General features: G+C 43.6%; 1 long non-coding RNA gene across 1 annotated transcript in view; it reads left to right on the plus strand.

Annotated features, from left to right (window-relative positions):
• LOC118208158 overlaps nt 1-19,165 on the plus strand; it is a 23,954-nt gene extending 4,789 nt beyond the window's left edge. The window contains exons 2-3 of the long non-coding RNA XR_004761522.1: nt 11,762-11,991; nt 19,028-19,165. This is a non-coding gene — a long non-coding RNA (uncharacterized LOC118208158). The remainder of the gene's footprint in view (nt 1-11,761; nt 11,992-19,027) is intronic.
• The last annotated feature ends 218 nt before the right edge of the window (nt 19,166-19,383 follow it).

Raw genomic sequence — 19,383 nt, forward strand, 5'->3', positions numbered from 1 at the left:
CGGCCAATTTCAGGCCTGCCCATGTGCAAACCGACAGGAAGTAGGCAGAGGAACAGCTCCTTGTATGGGCAGTGGATGCGGCAGAGTCGTCCTGTGGGACACTCTCAGGGTGTGTGTGTCCGTTCACTGTCCTTCCTCTTCCTCTCTGTCAGCATATTGAGCCTGCATTTGACCTTTGACCCTTCGGTTCCTCCATCTCTACTGCGAGGGGAGGCTTTTTAGCTGTGTTTCATCCCCCACAGGGAAGCCATTTTACCCTCAAGCTCACGGTGTTCCGTGAAAAGGTTTTGTTATGGATTAATGCACTGCAACAGCCTTTTTTTAACGAATCAATCATCACAGACACCACAGACCATCGATTCGCAGACAAGTCATTTTATTAGGAAGTTGACATGCAGCTCGAGAAGTTAATCACAAACACATAAAAACACTAAAAACACTGCAGACTACTTTTATCTGTAACTGCTTGGAGCAGTGGGAAATGACTTGGCTTTCTTGTTTGTCCCACAGTTATAAATCAAGTCTGTTTTGATGAAGATAGAATTGCAATAAAACCTGGATGACAACTTCTGTTTAAATTTACATTATACAGCCCCCTTGGCTGTGGAACCAAAGGCAATCTGAAGCCCTTTGTTGATGGAGAATACATGGCAGCAGCCTAGCGTTTGAAAGTCATTTCCTTTGGAGTCCAACCTTTTTGAATCATACTGTATGTGCTGACTGCTGTGATTGCTGCGTGTATGATGACATAATGTCAGGATCTGAGGATCAAGCATACTGACAGATAGATTACAGGAATTTAGCAGACGCTCTTATCCAGAGCAACTTACATTCTATCTTCTGCCTTAGATGTAGGGGGCCAGTCTAATTACATTTTATTACATACATGGCGCATTTTAAAAAGAAAAATAAATAAATACAAAATAACTGCATCAGGAAATAACTGAATCAGCACCACCAGTAAACAAAGTAAGACCACTCAGTGGAAGGAAGAGTATAAAGAAAACAGCAAAAGCAAAAATAATCATGTTTCCCAAACACCTTCTAAAAGCACTTTTATTATCAACTGCATATGTTAATTGGACATGCACCCATTTTTTTTTACCTGTGACTAAGCCATTTTCATTGCCCTTGAAGTGACTTGAAAGGAGGCGACCGAAGGATGACTGTGATGTCACAGCAGCCTGGTGTTCTGTGTCAGTACTCCTCCGCTCACTGGAGGACGACCGTGATGTCACAGCAGCCTGGTGTTCTGTGTCAGTACTCCTCTGCTCACCAGAGGGCGCTCAGCCTGTCAGCAGCGAGTGTCCCCTGGGACAGTGTGCATGGGCCCCTGTGATTGGCCGATGAGCGAGTGTCTTCTAGGACAGTGTAAATGAGCCCCTGTGATTGGCCGATGAGCGAATATCCTCTGGGACAGTGTGAATGAGCCCCTGTGATTGGCCTATGAGCAAAAGCAGATGATGGTGACCAAGTATGAGCTTGCAAACTGAGCAAACAGCACAAATGAGACGCATTTTGCCCGTCCTTGAAATGCATTTCCCACACTCTGAGAGGAACCATCGACGGACTGATTGAGTAGAATATGATACAAGCACGTGTGGTAGTGTTTAACCACAGGTGACATACACGTGTGCAGACTGAGCAGCTCAGGGCTCTGTCTGTCCGACTGCAGTGCCCCTGCAGCAGGAGCAGTAATCGCACAGAGCTCATGTGCGGAGCAGTGAAGACGACGACAGGGAAGGCGAGCTTCCTGTCTGCTCAGTTAATACTTCCTGATGATGTCACCCAGATGTAGCACTGCCCGAAAAGTGGCAGTCTCGATTTAGGAGCGGATGAATTCCCCCTCCTCTCTTTTTGCGCTATCCTGCGGTACAAGTCAAATAAAATTTGTCACAAGTACATTGTATCTCTCTGTCAATGGTTGTGAAAAGTTGACGCCTGATCAATGTGAGGTTAATCAAAAGTGAAAGAACCAGAGCCGTTCATGCATGCAAGGTCAGCTGTAGATGATATCCTTTAATAAAACGGCTGGGCGTAGTTCTGGCCCTGGGGGAATTCACTGAGGTGAGGATGCGTTTATTTCATTACCCACTTTGCTCAGAGCAGACACAGCTATAAAAACCTAGCAGTTGTGCATTGTGCAGCCCTGCAATGCTCATTGCTAACAGGACCATTAATGTCAACATTAAAGTACACATGTTTGGCAGAATAGCTCATTGTGACTGGAAATACATGTTTAAAAGTCACATTAAGAATTAAACGGGCCCGAAAATGAATGAACCAGTTGTAGTTGTATCAGTTATTTGAATGCGGTAGCCCTTGTCAAACCTCTACATCTAATTGACTTGAACTAGCATACGTGATAAAATGTTTAATATCAAATAAAATCTAATAGAGTACATTTTTCTGCGATAGAATTCATTTGTATCCCCCGGGAGCTTATATAAACACTGTTGGTGTTGAATTGACTCCATGGAACTATGTAAAATGTACTATATTGTGAATAGTAAAGTACAATTGAATGCAGATATTCTTTTTAAAGTAAATTGCTGTTGAATTAAATTGCTGAACCATGTTATCGGTTGTAAACTGATGTGTGTATTTATGAAAGCATCTGTTTTTCAGATCTAACTTTTATATGTGGTGGTGGTAAATGTATATGTGGTAAATTTCAATGCACTGCCATGCATGGGATGAAAATCACAAATTATAATTTCAAACCCTGGTCGATTTTGGGTCTATGGTTGTAATTTTGAGGATTGTAATCTGTAGTCACACTAACATACCACTAGATGGCGGGAATTGATAAGTAAGGAACATATTCTCCCCTTATCTTTCGGATTGTTAGGGACCAAGTACCATGGGTGAGTAAGTACCCCATTGCTTTTCTGTGGATATTTATTAAGGGCCAAGTCACTATAGGTTGACACCCTATTATTTTTTTCTGCTGCCCAGGTAGCTATGAAAGCCACATAGTTTATGGAACAAATTGGCAGGTCTTCAGCCAATAAAATATCTTTTTCGTATGTAATACGAAAAAAATAGTTTGAAATGTAATTATCATTTGTAGCCACTAACTCCACAGGGTGATATGCAGTTGGAAATTGTATCACCCAGGGTGTGGATGGGTTCAGAGTTCAGACTGTTGGGGGTCTGCTTTTCATCCGTTCTAGCAACCCCTGCTGGTTGATCAGGCACCTGTGAATTGCATATCAAAGCTGCGTATGAAATGTCTTCCTCCAGCTCCACTCTACACAAGCTTAGCTGTAGTCTGTGGTCTGAAAAAAGACGATTATAAAATTTTGAGTAAAATTTGGATGGCTTTCAAGGGCTTGATGCACACACTGGCATTAGCTGCAGGAAACAGATAGTTATGGATTGTGTTGAACTGAACACCTGCCTTTTGTGTGAAACATGAGTCTTTATTTCTACTGCAGTAGGATCCTCTCATGGAGCTTATTTTAGATTCCTAATGTAACTTCTGAACAAACAACTGTCAGAGGAACAGATGAAGCTTTTGGTATCTCATATCTGTTTTTAAAAGAACTTCCTCCCATGGATGATCTTTTATTTAATCTAATTTATTTCTTATAGCTATTTATTAATTATAGCTACATTTAAATCTTATAATCTGTTTATTCACAGTGCATGCTAAAGGAAGTTTAATAATAAAAAAAGATGACCCTCAAATGTTGAATTGTTGTGCAAAAATCAGACAGAGACTAAGTAAGGCAAAATGATTCATGACACAACAAAAGGAGAATCATTATTAATCATTTTAAAAAAATAAAAAAGTGATGCAGGGGAAAGAGTGTGGACTCATTTCCTACACCTGAAAACCTCCAAGCTGCACAAGGATGATTAGTGCCAACTTCATTAAACAAAAAGTTGAACAGATCCAGGGGATGCACGCTGCACTGTTAATTTGTGGGAGCAGACAGAGGTTAGGGAGCCAGCCTGCTGGATGCTTAATTTTAATTCCTGTCAGCAGCTGTGGGGCTGGTTTTCTGGCCTTTTCAGTAAGAGCAGTACAGAGTGGGTACTTAGCCATGGGTATGAGTACAGAGTGAACAGGACAGGTAAAATGAGTAGAGCAGAGTGGTTAAGTAGAGTGGGTATTAGGACAGAATGCAGTAGAGTGGTTAAGTAGAGTGGGTAAGAGGACAGAATGCAGTAGAGTGGTTAAGTAGAGTGGGTAAGAGGACAGAATGCAGTAGAGTGGTTAAGTAGAGTGGGTATTAGGACAGAATGCAGTAGAGCTGTTAAGTAGAGTGGGTAAGAGGACAGAATGCAGTAGAATGGTTAAGTAGAGTGGGTATTAGGACAGAATGCAGTAGAGTGGTTAAGTAGAGTGGGTAAAAGGACAGAGTGTAGCTGTGCAGTTCAGTAAAATGGGTATTTGGTCTGAGGGTGGATGAGTGGTTAAGTAGCGTGGGTATTTTAGACAGCTTCACCTCTGCTACCACAAACAAGAGAAAATAAATGAACTTCCTCTTCAGCTGCTTCTGCCAGATCAGCATATCACAGCTCTTATTTTGCTGATGTCATCGATCTGCTTTTCACAAAAGAGCAATGATGAGGTTTGTCTGGACAGACGCTGGATTGAACAGAACTGACTAACTGAACGACTGACTGACTGAATCACTCACTCACTCACCTTGCAGCTTTCACAGTAGCAGGAGCTGCTCAGAAGTGTGTGAGAGGGTGAACAGGCTAGCACAGTACCAGTTGAACAGTACACTCAGTAATGTGGTAGAGGGTGAACAGGCTAGCATGGTACCCATTGAACAATAAGCTCAGGAATGTGCAATAGGGTGAACAGGCTAGCAGAGTACCCAGTGAACAGTAAGCTCAGTAGTATGCTTGACAGTGAACAGGCTAATACAGTACCTGGTGAACGGTAACTTCTCACCTCTTGTTTTGAGAGATGCAGGATTTTTTTTAAAATGTACTTGCACTGCAGTAATTGCATCATCTGCAGCCTAAAAGAACAGAGGAAATCGATACCTCCCTCACCCTTCATCGACCTGCCTCTCTCTCTCTCTCCCTCTCTCTCTCTCTCTCTCCGGCTCCAGTGCAGTACCTGCGCGCTGCAGGGAGAGAGAGGAAGTGGGGGCCGGGAGTCTCTCTCTCTTCTCCTCCTCGGCGCGGTCCGCAGTGCACGCAGTTTATTTACTGCGCGCTCGGACAGCAGACTGTGTCTGCTGGGCCTGATTCACCGTGCCAATGCGAGAGCTACAACTCACCCACTTAATCTACCCCCCCCCCCCCCCCACCGCTCGCAGTGCAACGCTCATTCTTCTCTTCACGTCAGGGCCAGCGCTGAATTGCTGAGGGTATTTTTCTCTTTTTATCGGTGAGGCATTACTCATCTTTATACTGTTCCGTCTCGGAGCCTGCAGCAGCGGCAGCGGCAGCGGTGTTGGCCGGAGGATGCCGGTGCCTCTTTAACCGCAAGGCACGGTATCAGCCAAATTAAAGTGCACGGGAGGTGCAGTGTGTGCAGAACCGGTCTGAAGAATGGGGATGGCTGTGAATTTCTGTCCCGTGTCCTTGATGTCCCGGCGCTTTGTTCATTCATATAATCGGGGAAATGCTTTGTGCATCACGCATCTAACCCCCCCCCACCCCCCTACCTCTCCACCCGTCCCCCAAAAAACAGCAAAAAGGCTTCCAGTGCTGCTCCTGTGAAATCAACAAAAGGCCTCTTGTTTTAACCCTTTTATGGTGTGTGATCACAAATATGTGACTAGAATGTTCTTAACTGAACATTCTAATGCTGATGTAACAATCACTGCTGGTGACTGAAAGCAGCGGAGTTCTAGAACACTGACTTAGAATTTTGAAGAAAAAAAAAAACATTCCCACAACCCTACTCTTCTGAGGGTTAATAGGCATTGAGTGGAATGGTGTAAAAAATAAGACCATTCTGCAGTTTCATTTTTATTTAAGGCAGTAATTCTCACTGGCTGCTCTCAGCGGACCTGTGTGTGCAGCAAATGAGTTTGATGGGATCTGTGCCGCAGTGAAACCAGACACCGGGATGAAATGGACCCTTATGTCTCCCACACGCCCGCAGGGTTCTGCGGAAGCCCACGAGGGACCAGACAAGAGCGGCAGTCTTCAGGACGCGGTATATGACAGTCATGCGATGCGCGGTGTGAGGGAACGGGTCCGCTCCGGAGTGCGGAAACCTGAGCTCCTCTCCTCGCTGCTACGCTCGGGTTGCATCGCGTGTCAGGAGTGTGATACGGAGCGCGGACTTCAAGGACAGGGCCTGCGTCCCCCTGCACGAGAAGTCCGGACGTTTTTTTTTTGGAGCATTTCCGCAAAGGGCTCAGCGTCAGCGTCCGTAAATTCCCGCGTAACCGACTCAAGTATGGATTTCCAATCGTTTCTCCTTTTTTTTCCCCCCTCTCCCTCAAACGGAACGAGACCAACGTCTCACCGTTCGTCAGCTCAAGCTTCTTTCTGGCAGGGGCGACATGTTTTATTCATGATGTAACCTATTTAGAATATTCGGTCCTGAAATAACTTAATGGCTCTTGGTCACATGAATGGTAAACAGAGATTGTTTCCTTTAACCCCCACGCTCCCCCCCCCCCCACCCGCCCCCACCCCCGCCCCAGCCCCCGCCCCCACCGTTTCTTGAGAGTAATTCCCAGTGCACACAATCATTGCGGGACAGGTCACAGGACTTCTAATGAGCACAGGTGTTGTAGTGTGATGTAGCATGCCTGATTACCTTTCAGTGGAGGGCCTGTGTGTAATTCAAAGCGCCCCCACCATGTTCCTGTAAAAAAACCCCACACTTCTGCTGCACCTGTATCCCTGGGGACTCAGAATGCTGTGCTGGTGCATCAAAAAAAATTGGGCACAGGGGGGTGCAGAGAAAGACTCTCTGTCCTCACCCACGTCCCGTCCGTGCAGCACAGCGTCTCCTCTAGAATGCGACGCCATTGGTCAGGCAGATGCGCGCTGCCATATATTGCCTTAGCAAGGCAATATTTTTTCTGACAACTCAGCTATTCATCATCTGAATAACCAGCTCCCTAAACTGAGTTTTAGCTCTCCTAGCATCGACCTGCTCAGACGCACAATGCAAAATACTGACCCTCACAACCATTCTGAAGAGGAGAATGCCAGCAGACTGTTAACTAGTCCTGATATCAACTACAGCCTGTTAACTAATCCTTATGTCACCTATGAACTGTTAACTAGTCCTGATATCAACTACAGACTGTTAACTAGTCCTGATATCACCTACAGACTGTTAACTAGTCCTGATTTCAACTACGGACTGCTGACTAGTCCTGTTATCAACTAGGCTCCTGTGAGACCAGATTGCCCACCAGACTGTATTCAACTATTAGTATGTGAGACCTACCGCTTGTTATTTTTTTACTTTGACCTGTCCTTGACCTTTGCCCTTGAACGTTTTGTTTTACCTCAAGCCTGCATTGACCGTCAGTCTGCCCATGTATGTCTGCTGAATGTAATGAAATGTAATTTTGGGTACAATTTATTGGGAACATTTTAGTCTATTAATCGAACATCTAATGTTTGGAAAACCCTCACGCTAGTTGCAGTAATTATTTTGCATAATACGGCATGCTCGAAGTGAACGTAGTGAACTACTTCCAAAACAGGACTGACTTGGAGTCGAACCGTGTTTCCAACTGCCCAAAGGCTAATTAACTGCATCAAAGATGGCGCTGAGCTTGCTGTGAGTCAATGAGGAGGATCTGGACACTTTTTTTGGGGCGGAAGAAACATTTTGTAAACAAAGTACTGCTGACGCACAAACATTTTTCTACACGGCCCGATGTTTGTCTACAAACAATGATCAGAGACGTATCCATGAAACCCCCCCTCCCCCCCCAAAAAAAACAGGAGTTCCTCAGAAACATGTCTGCTTCCTCTCAGTGACGTACAGTCACAGCACATAACAGACTCACTTCCACTTCCAGTCCAGATTTCAAACAGTCACAAAACTCAGTGCGATGATTGTCTAAAAAACAGCAAAGAGTGCACTGGAAACATTTCACATCATAATCAGCTGTGATTTTGCGCTGAGTGTAATACTTCCAAAAACTCCATAAAACCGTTAATTTGAATTGCATTGGCTTGCTAAATAAATGCTAAGTAGAATTACATTTTATGTATTTTATTGGTGGAAAAGAAAGTAAAGAAGAAAGTAAGAAAATGCTGTTTTTATGATTTCAAATGAGCCCGTTAATATGTGTTTTTGCATTAAAAAATATTTTGGTTACAGGTTGTGAATGTAGTACCAACTCACTATTCAAGCACAAATTATGCGGATCCTTGTGAGCAAGCGGCCATCGAAAAACCCAAACTGAAAGAAGACAATGGAATGTAACTTTGAATGGATGAATAATGTTAAATAATCTAATACGAGTAAGATATAATTACATCAAAAAACAGTTTCTATATTCAAATATACTGAAATTGTGGGACACTGAATTCCCTTCAGTGCTGCAGTCCAACACCGTTGAGCTCAAGCCTGGAGCATGTGTAGACATGTTAGCAGCTGAACACAGCTCACATCTCTAGTTCCAGGGAATATGCAGACCTTCACAGTGACTCACAGTGTGTGGATATTTATAATTAGCACTTCCACAATGTGTCATTATGAGCAAGCACTTTTTTTTTTTTGCAGAGCAAAGTCATATTTTAGATTTTCAACTTTCCTGATCAATGAACAAATAAATAAATAAATAAATAAATAAATAAATAAATAAATAAATAAATATAATCTACTATACATCCAGGTGAAAATGCATAGAGCAAAAGCTTTGTTTTAGGATCATGAGAACGTGAATGAAATTAGAGACACAAAAAATTTGTACATTTGCTCACGTTGAATGAAACTAGCTCACATTCAATACTGTTCTATGGAAAGAATACAGTTTTTGCCTTAGGGCGAAGTTCTTATGATAAAATGAGAGCAATGCTTTTTTGTGAGAGTGAAATAATTCGTGTTTATTTGTTTGCAGCACTATTTCAGCATTATGGCCATGGTCACGTCTCAATGCCCTCCCTGCCACACCACCGCAGAGACCACGATAAAGGGTGAACCTACCTTGCCCATCCTTGCCCGTCCTCCAGCAGCTCGGCAGATGCAGGGGCCTCATAGCGTGAAGAGTTTTTGCGGCAGTATACTTGCTGATTGCTTTATTCTCACTCCTCACAACAACCAGCTAAGACACTGCCACAGAAACACCCACAGCGGCTTGGATCTTCAGGTCCCAGCTAAGACACTGTCTCAGACACAAACACAGCGGCTTGGATCTTTTGGTCCCAGCTAAGACAATGTCTCAGACACAAACACAGCGGCTTGGATCTTCAGGTCCCAGCTAAGACACTGTCTCAGACACAAACACAGTGGCTTGGTTCTTTAAGTCCCAACTAAGACACTGTCTCAGACGCACCCACGGCAGCTTGGTCCTTTAGGTCCCAGCTAAGACAATGTCTCAGACACAAGCACAGCGTCTTCATTCTTTAAATCCCACATAAATACTGACACAGAAACACCCACAGGGGCTTGGATCTAAAAGTCCCAGCTAAGACACTGTCTCTGACACAACCACAGCGACTTGGTTTTTTAAGTCCCAGCTAAGACACTGTCTCAGACACAAACACAGCGGCTTGGATCTTAAGGTCCGAGCTAAGACAATGTCTCAGACACAAACATGGTGCCTTGATTCTTTAAGTCCCAGCTAAGATAATGCCTCAGACACAAACACGGTGGCTTGGTTCTTTAAGTCCCAGCTAAGATAATGTCCCAGACACAACCACAGCAGCTTGGATCTTTAAGTCCCAGCTAAGACACTGTCTCAGACTCAACCACAGCGGCTTGGGTTTTTAGGTTCCCAGTTAAGACACTGTCTCAGACACACTCACAGGGTCTTGGTTCTTTAAGTCCCAGGTAAGACACTGTCTCAGACACAACCTTAGCAGCCAGGCATCGGGGTTCCTCTTCTCCATCGTTCTCAGTTTTGCTCTGTGTGCTCTTTTGCCGGCAGCGAGTCTCCGGGCTGGGGGGGGGGGGTCTCTCTCGTCACCCCCCACGTACGTCGGCCTCACAGCGAGGCCCCGTCTCAGAGGCCCGTGGGCCCAGCTGAGGAATTCGGCGTACCCGCAGCGGAATGCCCATTGTTCTCTCAGGACTGTGTGAGGCACGCACCCGGGGATCGGCCGCGGTGCGACCGGCTCCCATCCGGCCCTCGCCTTCCTCAAAGAGGAAATCAGAGGTCCGCATTTCTGCAAAAAAGAAAGAATTCGTGTGAAAGTAAACGGCAAAAACAAGGCAAACTGTACTGTACCAAGGCCGGTCAGGAGTACGTATAAGAAAGACAAGCACAGAAAATTAAGACCTGACATTTAAAAAAACAAAAAATGAATAAGCTATTGTCAATTATTTTTTTATATTACAATATACTGTTGTGCGAAGTTGCTGTACACCTCAAACCTGAAATAATGTAACAGCAGTGTAACTGGACATTACAGTCAGTATATACACCACCTGCCAATGACTAACCAAACAGAAATTATTATGACGAATACATCCTCTAATTTTCCAGCAAATCACTAGTTTAAAAAAAACATAACAACAGCCCACAGCGACTTATTAGAAGTGAGACAGGCTGTTGCTCTGACAGGTAAGTTAAAGAGTGTAACTCACCACTACATGGCTCCTGTCGCCTGTCACCTGTCACCTGGCAGAGGGGAAGGAAGAACAAACGCTGTGTCATCCAACGCTAGCCGTGACACAGATCACCCACCGTCTGGGGCCTCGGCACGGTTAGCGGTTAGCGTTAGCGTTAGCGAGACACCGAGCCGCTCTCCTGAGATCGCCAGCGCTGCTGCGTCAGGCTCACACAGGAAGCTTAATAAAGGCGACTAAGAGGAAGAGAGCCCGGAACATTCCGCCAGTAAACAAAACGAAAAAAAAAGAAAAGAAACCAAACAGGATGGAGGACAAATAAAAAAAAAAGTGCAGAGAAAAAAAAAACAACAGTCCCTCCGGGTGAGGCGTCAGCTCGGTATTTCCCACAGCACGTTGCCGCGTCTCAGGTGGGAACTTCTGGGTGTTTTCGCGTGCGCCCTACCTCTGCGTTCCTGCCCTGCGCCTCTGTCCGAGCACGGGACGCGACACGCGCAACTTAATCCCGCCGGCGCGCCAGCCCGGGGAGGGACTGCCGCGCCTTTCGGCCCCGCGGAAAAAGTCACACCTTCCTGCGTTGCATCACACGCTGAACCCCACCAGCGCTGAACACCACCAGCGCTGAACGCCACACGGATTCCTTCTGCCTGAGAACGGCTGCGCGGGTGAAGTGCCCTCTGCTCCGGCTGAACTCAGGAATCAGTTAAGCAGGCACGGGACACGTACAGAGTAGGAGTGTGTGTTCGTATGTGTGTGTGTTTTTTCTTTTTTTTGGGGGGGGGGCGGGGCGTGGCAAAATTTGTGACACAGCAATGGAGGCTGGATTCCAGCACTATCAGCTGGTATTCCCCCACAGAAGCTATTCTAAGAAGGCAGCCCCATCCCTCGCGCTCTTACGATGACCCGCCTATTGACTGAGCCTCTCAGATATGAGGAAACACCGAGATAAGCTAGACAGAAAGAGAAAGAGAGAGAGAGAGAGAGAGATGGGGGAGGGATAAAAGAAAGAGATTAGTAACCCCTGGAGTCGCTCGAACTTGCCGTTTTTTTTTCTCTCGTTTATTCCACCAGAGCCCTGGCTGCATGCTGCGACCGACTCACATCCGGGAGCGGTGGAAGCACGTGACCTCCCAGCTTTACAAAATGGAGGGCTTTGTGACCCGAGGTTCAGCCTCGCAGTCCGGAGCCGCAAACAGAGCCGCGAATCTCCTGCGCGGGTGCAAACGACTGGGTCCTGTAGGCTGATTGGATACATGTGTATACACTACCGGAAACTGCCACCGCTCACAAGCATCAGGATGGTAATTTTTTTTTTGTTTTACATCAGTTTAGTAAGTGGTCAATTGATCTCACACCCTTGACAAACAGCTGCTCTTCCAATCAAAAAGAACGGCAATGAAATTCTTCTTATTTTTGTTTTTTTGCACTCCCACACACAACCTCGGTCACACACACACACACATCAGCATTACAGCTATGCACTAGATCAGGATGTTCCACAAGTGCGCGACTAGCTTGTAAAACTCGTAAAACACAAACCTGAAGCTCAGCCCGAGGTGGTTCTGGAATCCAGCTTGAAGAAAAACTGGCAGTTTTTTTTGGCTTCCACTCAGTAATTCACCACGTGCTGAGACTAATGTTTAGCATAACGCATCCGCAGATTTCACTGAATCTCACTGAAATATTCAGTTAGTGTTCAGATGTTATGGATGCCAGTTTCCCCATCAGTTATATCTCATCTCTGAGACTCTTTTCACACCCACAATGATAATTTCTGTCTCCATACAGACTCCATACTTGAAGACTTTCCCTTCCATGCCTTTAATATATATATACATATTTTGCAGTATAAATGACAATAATATTAAGGCTAACAAGTTACTATGGAAACTAATTAAAGCCAAAGAGAATTGCACACTTTCACAGCACCTTTAACAGCACTGTGCTTCTGGACTGATCGTGGAAAATCAGCCAGAACAGAAACTGAGGGAGAAGGAGAAAAATCTCTCACTGGAGATTTGCACTGTAGAGACTGTGGACAGAGTACAGAACCATTTGTGAAATTAAATGTCTATTCATTCAACTTTAACTACCCCAATTCTTCTCCTCGGTCATTTTAAAATAGAACCCGGTGGCAACTGAAAAATGTTAATCGTATGTCTTAGCTAAAAATGAGTGACAAATAATCATAACCTGCAATATTTAGAGTGTATGTGTAAGAGGCTCGCTTTAACCTCTCCATCCCCCATTGGCTCCCATTGGTTATGGCTTCCCATTGGTTCTTATTTTCTTGTCTAGAGGTGTCATGTGCTGGTTCTCCAACCCTAACGATTTGGATTGAGTTCAATCAGTTTTAGTCATAACTTCTAGCTTCTCTTGCTTCAGTGAAAATAATAAAAACATTTTTCCCTTTCCTATCTTTAAAACTGCCAAACATTTAATAAGGTTAAGGTTTCTTAGTGGCACAGCATGAAATGGTGCTTATCATGAGTGCGGATTGGACCTACAGTAATGACATACCCGTCTATGACTGGGGAGTCCACAGCAATGTCACACAATTGGGCCTTGCCCTGCCGGGGGTGTGGTACATTTCATCAGCCAACACGTGTCACTTCCTCCCAACTTTGTGCTGAGTTTCCAGCTGTTGTCAAGGAGATATTTACTTCTCCTCCAAACACTGCTCATGGTCACTCGTATATATAGTCACAGGCTCACTACTGGGTCTCACTAGTGCTGACTCATGAGGAAACTGGAAGGGAAATACGTTTTAAATATAAAATATTTTTAAAAACATTGACAAATAAATATAATTAACAAAAGAGATATACCCTTCATCTTGGTTATGCCGGGTAGGCTACACTGCAAGTACCCCAGCGAGCAAAAGCCAGACTCTAGTCATCTAGAGGGGTAGAAATCTAGGTTGAGTGACGTTTTTGACTTAAACGAACTAGGCTGACGCCAATATAACCCGGGTTTTATCCGGATGTTGCCTGGCTACTTCCTTGTCGACTAGAAAGCATTCACTTTTCATCCCAACAAAGTCGGGTTTTCACCTGAACGCCTAGATGGTGTTTCACCGACTTTACACAGACTTTTCCAACCCAGAAATGTTTCCCTGGGACACCAGTGTCTCAGTTCTGTCATTGAGGTCTACACAACGCCCTATCCGGTCTTCGCTGTCCTGTTTCCATGGGGATAATGGAAGCCATGCCAGGCCAAGCATGAGTCACCATCTCCACTGATCTGCTAACTTGTGTCGTTACAGGAACTGACTCATCTCAGAGTCTCACAGTCTTTCCGTCCAGACTCTCGCCCTGTAAACGGGTTAAGTGAGTACCTGAGTGGCGCTCACGACAGCACTCAGACTTGAGTTTAGAGCGTGAGTTTAAGAAATAACTGGAAAACGCAATAAACCCCTTTCTGCCATCGAACAGCAATGTACTCTTTATGTGTGAATTTTTTGTGTTGACACAAAATGAAAAAAAAAAAAAAAACATTTAGCCTCCTGTTCCTACAATAAGGATCAATTATTGTAAGAACATAATTATTATAAGTGGATTATTAATATATTGCAGCTGTCGCACTGCTCAGCATGTTGCAATGCTACATGGTGGCCCTGTGACCTGTCAGGTACTGAACTGGGCGGGTAAGTCAGAGGTTTTTGGGGGACAATGAGATATTCCCTTTGTACCCTTTAGCAAGATTCCTGAACTGCAAATTCCTGAAATTCCATGGTTAATAACAACAACAACAACAACAACAATAAAAATAACAACAACAATGATAATAACAACAACAACAATAACAAAAACAACAACAATAATAATAATAATAATAACAACAATAACAACACTAATAACACTAATAACAACAATAGCAACAATAATATTAGCAAAAAACAATAACAACAACAACAATAATTATAATAATAAAAAATAACAACAACAGCAATAATAATAATGATAACAGAAAAATGATAAAATAATTTAAAAAATATAGGAGTACTGTGCAATACAGTTATGAAGGCAATGGAGGTGGAGCCACAGTAGATGTCATTATTAGCTTCAATAATTAATTATAAATGTAATACTTTGAAATATGCTTTGAGTAAATTAAATACGATTGACTTCTATTTCAATACACTGCAGGAGGCCAACATCACGTCACAGTGCACACACCTGACAGCTGAGATGCCAAGAGAAACAAGAAAGCCAGAATCTCCTTCAGAAAACAGGGAGCACCTTGTTCACAGTGTCAGGTGTCTGTGTGGGTTCGGTGGACTTGATCGTTGATTGTTTTCCCAGAGGAAAGCAACACAGGGCATGCTTGTCTTTCATTAAAAACACTTCCCATTAGTAAGGAATTAGTAGGACATACTGGAGACACTTTTGTAGTAGCCCGTCTGAAAAATAACACAGGAGGGCTCATTGTTTGGCAGTTGTAAATTCTGCCTGTGCTTCCCTTTTGTGTGTGTGTGTGTGTGTGTGTGTCTCGTGAGCTCAATGGCAGCAGCCACATGATGAGTGGAATTTCTGTCCTTCTCAGCTCTGATGCAATCATGGGTGGGGGGGGGGGGGGGGGGGGTGCAAGGTCATTTTGCCATCACTTCTGGTGTAACATAGCAAGCCCGGCATATCTCAGACATCTTGTCAACCGTAGAAACATTATGTACATATACTGTATAAAAGATACTTCATAAATACAAACCTGGCTATGTAACAAAGCAGCAGAGCAAAGAGGCCTGGCTAATGTGTAGCATAGAATATGTCATATTTAATATGTGTCATAATCACAATGTCAGCTCACTTTCAGCAGCAAAGCGGGGAAAAAAACAATATTGGAAATTATTTTTGCTCAATGTCCAATGGCTGCTTTAGCAGGCTAATTCAAAAAAAGAAAATTATAAGGTATAAGCTTATGAGGTATTTTTGAGAAGATTTCCTTTAAGACTGCAAGAATGAATTTTAAAAAACTAATATGTAAAATACACCGTTTTACCACAGTGTCACACTTAGTTCATACTGTAAAATTCATATGCAGGAGTCTGCCAAAGTTTGATATGCCATAACATGATAATAGTTCATCCAGCCTGCATTCTAGCAAAGCCGGTGTCCCTATTCAGGGCTCACTGCATTATCCAATTATGCGGCTTGATGTGTACGGAATCAATCCGGGCTAAATAACTTGCCCATGGGGACAACACCAGTGTGTGCCCTTCCTAGGCATGGAATCTGCAACCCTCGGGTGACGAGCCCATTTCTATGGGGAATAAAAGGCTTGTTTATTAACTGGTTATTCTTTTGCTGTTGTGGCCAGGCAAAAAAAAACCTGTACATAAATTATTATGACAGAAGTGGATGCAGACAGAGGGGGTCACCTTAGGGAAAGACCTTAATATAGAAACCCATTAAGATTGATTGCAGTGATTGCTAAAGGTTACGTGGTTTACCCTCAGCACTTGACACAGAACACGTTTACGCGCATTATGAAAAACAGCCAGAAAAAACTGGAAAATTTGGAAAAAGATAACAAGATTAACTGAAAAGGTTTAACTTTAAGTTTACCGTCAAAGACCACAATGAAAATACATTTTTTCTTTTTTTTTGTCATTCTTGGCAATGATAGACTTTGTCTTTATCAACTTGGCAAATAAAACTAATTAACTAGCTAAGCATGCATTTCCCCAGTGCCAAGCCCTGCCATTCACTTTAACAACAGGTATGTCCCTGACATATTGCACTCTTATGTAGTAGACGGGTCTTCAGTTCTGCTTCCTTTACCAAAGAAAGCTCAGTGTGAGCTTTTCAGAGGGAGCAGAGGGCAAGCACTGGACTCCTCCTCAACAACGGCTCACTCTGGAGCCCCTTGATCAATATGGATGAATGAATGAATGAATGAATGAATTGCATTTATATAGCACTTTTCCAGACACTCAAAGTGCTTTACAGTGATCACGGGGAAACTCACCTCAGCTACCCATCTGGGTGATGCACGGCAGCCATTTTGCACCAGAACGCTCGCCACACATCAGGTGAGGTGGAGAGGGAAGAGAACAATTTGTGTCTTCGTTACGGGAGTGGGCGCATGAATAATGAAAGACAACCTCTTTAGCACTGACAACAGAAAGATAAGAACACTCTGTTGGCAGAGTTTAAGAGCCAGAGCTGTTACTTTGATAAATAACGGTCAGGCCTCTGCTCAAACAATGGACTAAAGAAAGTATGAAAGTTTGATAATGAGAGCTGGCCATTCAGGCGTTCTAGGTTTCTCATTTTGCAGTGCATCTATCAAAGGTGTCTATTTTCCCTATGAGAGCTGGTAAGCTGGTCAATGCAATAATATTCCTTGCATTTATTCATTGCATCTATTTATACAGCTGGATTTACACTGAATCCGGGTTAAGCACCTTGCTCAAGGGTACAACGGCAGTGTCCTACCCGGGAATCGAACCTGTGACCTTTTTTTGATTACAAGCCCAGTTCCTTACCCACTGTGCTACACCCCGTCCCTGTACTGTACTGTACTGTACTTCTGTCTGCTGTGTTCACTTGCTGTTCTCAGTGTTCTAATAAAAAATTATTCAAATACGATTTTAAACATCACTTGAATTTTAGTATTTAATGAATTTCCATGATTTTTACCAATACACAATGGATGAAGACTTGTTTTGACTATCAAAATAATTTGAACTGTGGATATTTTAATGTGGTTAAAATAATGAATATATCAAGGAATCAAATAATCTAAAAGATGCATGTAGACATGTAGACAAACTCTTTGCTGTACTTACACGTTTGTTAACCTGTTTGTTATACAATCAGACAATAACTCATTCGAAATCAATAGGTCAATATTTGGCAGAAAGGGGCAAACAACTGATTAATCAATCACCTGCGCAGTCCCGCCCAAAGGTCTGGCTTTTCGCAGTTTTCAGTTTATAGACCTACTACATTTTCTAGCACGTGGTCGAGTGCAAAACATATAGATCTCCTTCAGAAACATACTATTTTGTCATTTAAAAAAAATCCGTTACATGAAAGCAGCACGTTTCATTACACAAAATCAGAGCGAAATGGACTGACAACTTCTTACCCACGATGCATCACTCCTGTCTCTCAGTTCCGATGGCCTCTCAAGCGTTGGCCTCCCAGGAAGTGAACAGGTTGAGCCGGACCATCACTCTGGCTGAGGTAGATTTTCTTCAGTAAACTGGGGAGTGTCCACACCACTCTGAAGAACAAGACATACAAACCACCTCTGACTGACAGCCTTACTGTATTACACGTTTGTTTCCCACAATGCCCTGAGTGAGACACAAAGGGGGGTGTGGGAGTAAATAGTATCTTCAGGTTTTGGTGTTCTTCTTTTAGGTTACTGGCATTTGTTCCTAGGCAGCCAGTAATGTGGTCCTTGTGTCAGAAATGCCAGAAAATCAGCTTTGTGGAAAACAAGTTTGTCAGTTGAATGCAAACTGACACTCTGACCTTCTCAACCATGACATACTGTACATATGTGGAAACATGACACTGGAAACGAATGGTATGACTTATCAGGAAAAGAAAATCTTAATGGTCTAATTTGCTTAATTTCAAATTAGAACCATCATAGAATTTTTGAACATTATTCAGCTTTAAGGGAGAATACATTAAAATGAATCACTGACTCAATGTGGTGCCCTAACGTCACTGACTGCATTCCCTCTACAGGGGGCAGGTGAGAAAAGGGCAGCCCAACCTGGAAAAACTACTACTGTACAGAATATACATTAACAAATGAATGAATGAATGAATGAATGAATGAATGAAAATTAATGTGTTGACCCACCCCCTCTCCCCATGTGCCTGACCATTAGTGTCCTGGTCTGCTGCGCTGGCCAAAAACCTCTGTTGCACCTAACTGGCCCATACAAGCACGTGCATCTCTTTTCATTGAACATCACAGAAGAGAATAAGGGGAAAAAAATAAAGAAATGAAAAATATAAAGCGGATGACGTTTCAGAAATGGCAAGAAAAAATATCTACATTCCACGCCTTTAGGAATTCTGAATATCAAACTACAAATAAAGCTCTTCAATTCAATTCAAATCAATTTAGTTCAGTTCAATTCAATTTTATTTGTGTAGCACTTTCTTTTTTTGTAGAGATACAGGAAACAAAAAGGAGAATTTGGTCAAATACGCAAATAAATAAATAAATAAATATCCCTGAAACCCCAGAAAGCGAGCGAGTGAGGTAAAGAAAAACACTCACACCCCCGGTGGTGAGAAAAAGACTCGGAAATCCCAGTTGTGTAGCGTAGCGCTCGCGTTCAGCTGGCTGTTCGTCTCCCCCCTGCAGTGCTCCCGCTCAGCCGAAGAGCCACAGTCTCTGCCAACTGCGCTGCAGAACTGCATGCTGGGAACAGCAGGCAGAGACGGACTGCAGGTGCAGGACTATCTGGACCGGAGGTGCGTCGCATCTGTTTCTGTGTTTCGTGCCAACTCCTGGCCTTTAATGACTTAATTAGGCCCTAACTTTTACGCCGTCTGACATTTTAGCCGCGTGACTTAATAAGCGCATGAACGAAAGCCAAAGACCGTTCTTGTGCCCCACTATGAAACGTTTTACTGTGATCTATTCTATGGGTTGTTCAGTGTTGTTCTATACAGCCAGTTAGCTCATTTGGCCAGCAGAAACAAAAACCTGCATACACA

The sequence above is a fragment of the Anguilla anguilla genome, chromosome 11 (assembly GCF_013347855.1).
Source record: "Anguilla anguilla isolate fAngAng1 chromosome 11, fAngAng1.pri, whole genome shotgun sequence".
NCBI classification, from domain to species: Eukaryota; Metazoa; Chordata; class Actinopteri; order Anguilliformes; family Anguillidae; genus Anguilla; species Anguilla anguilla.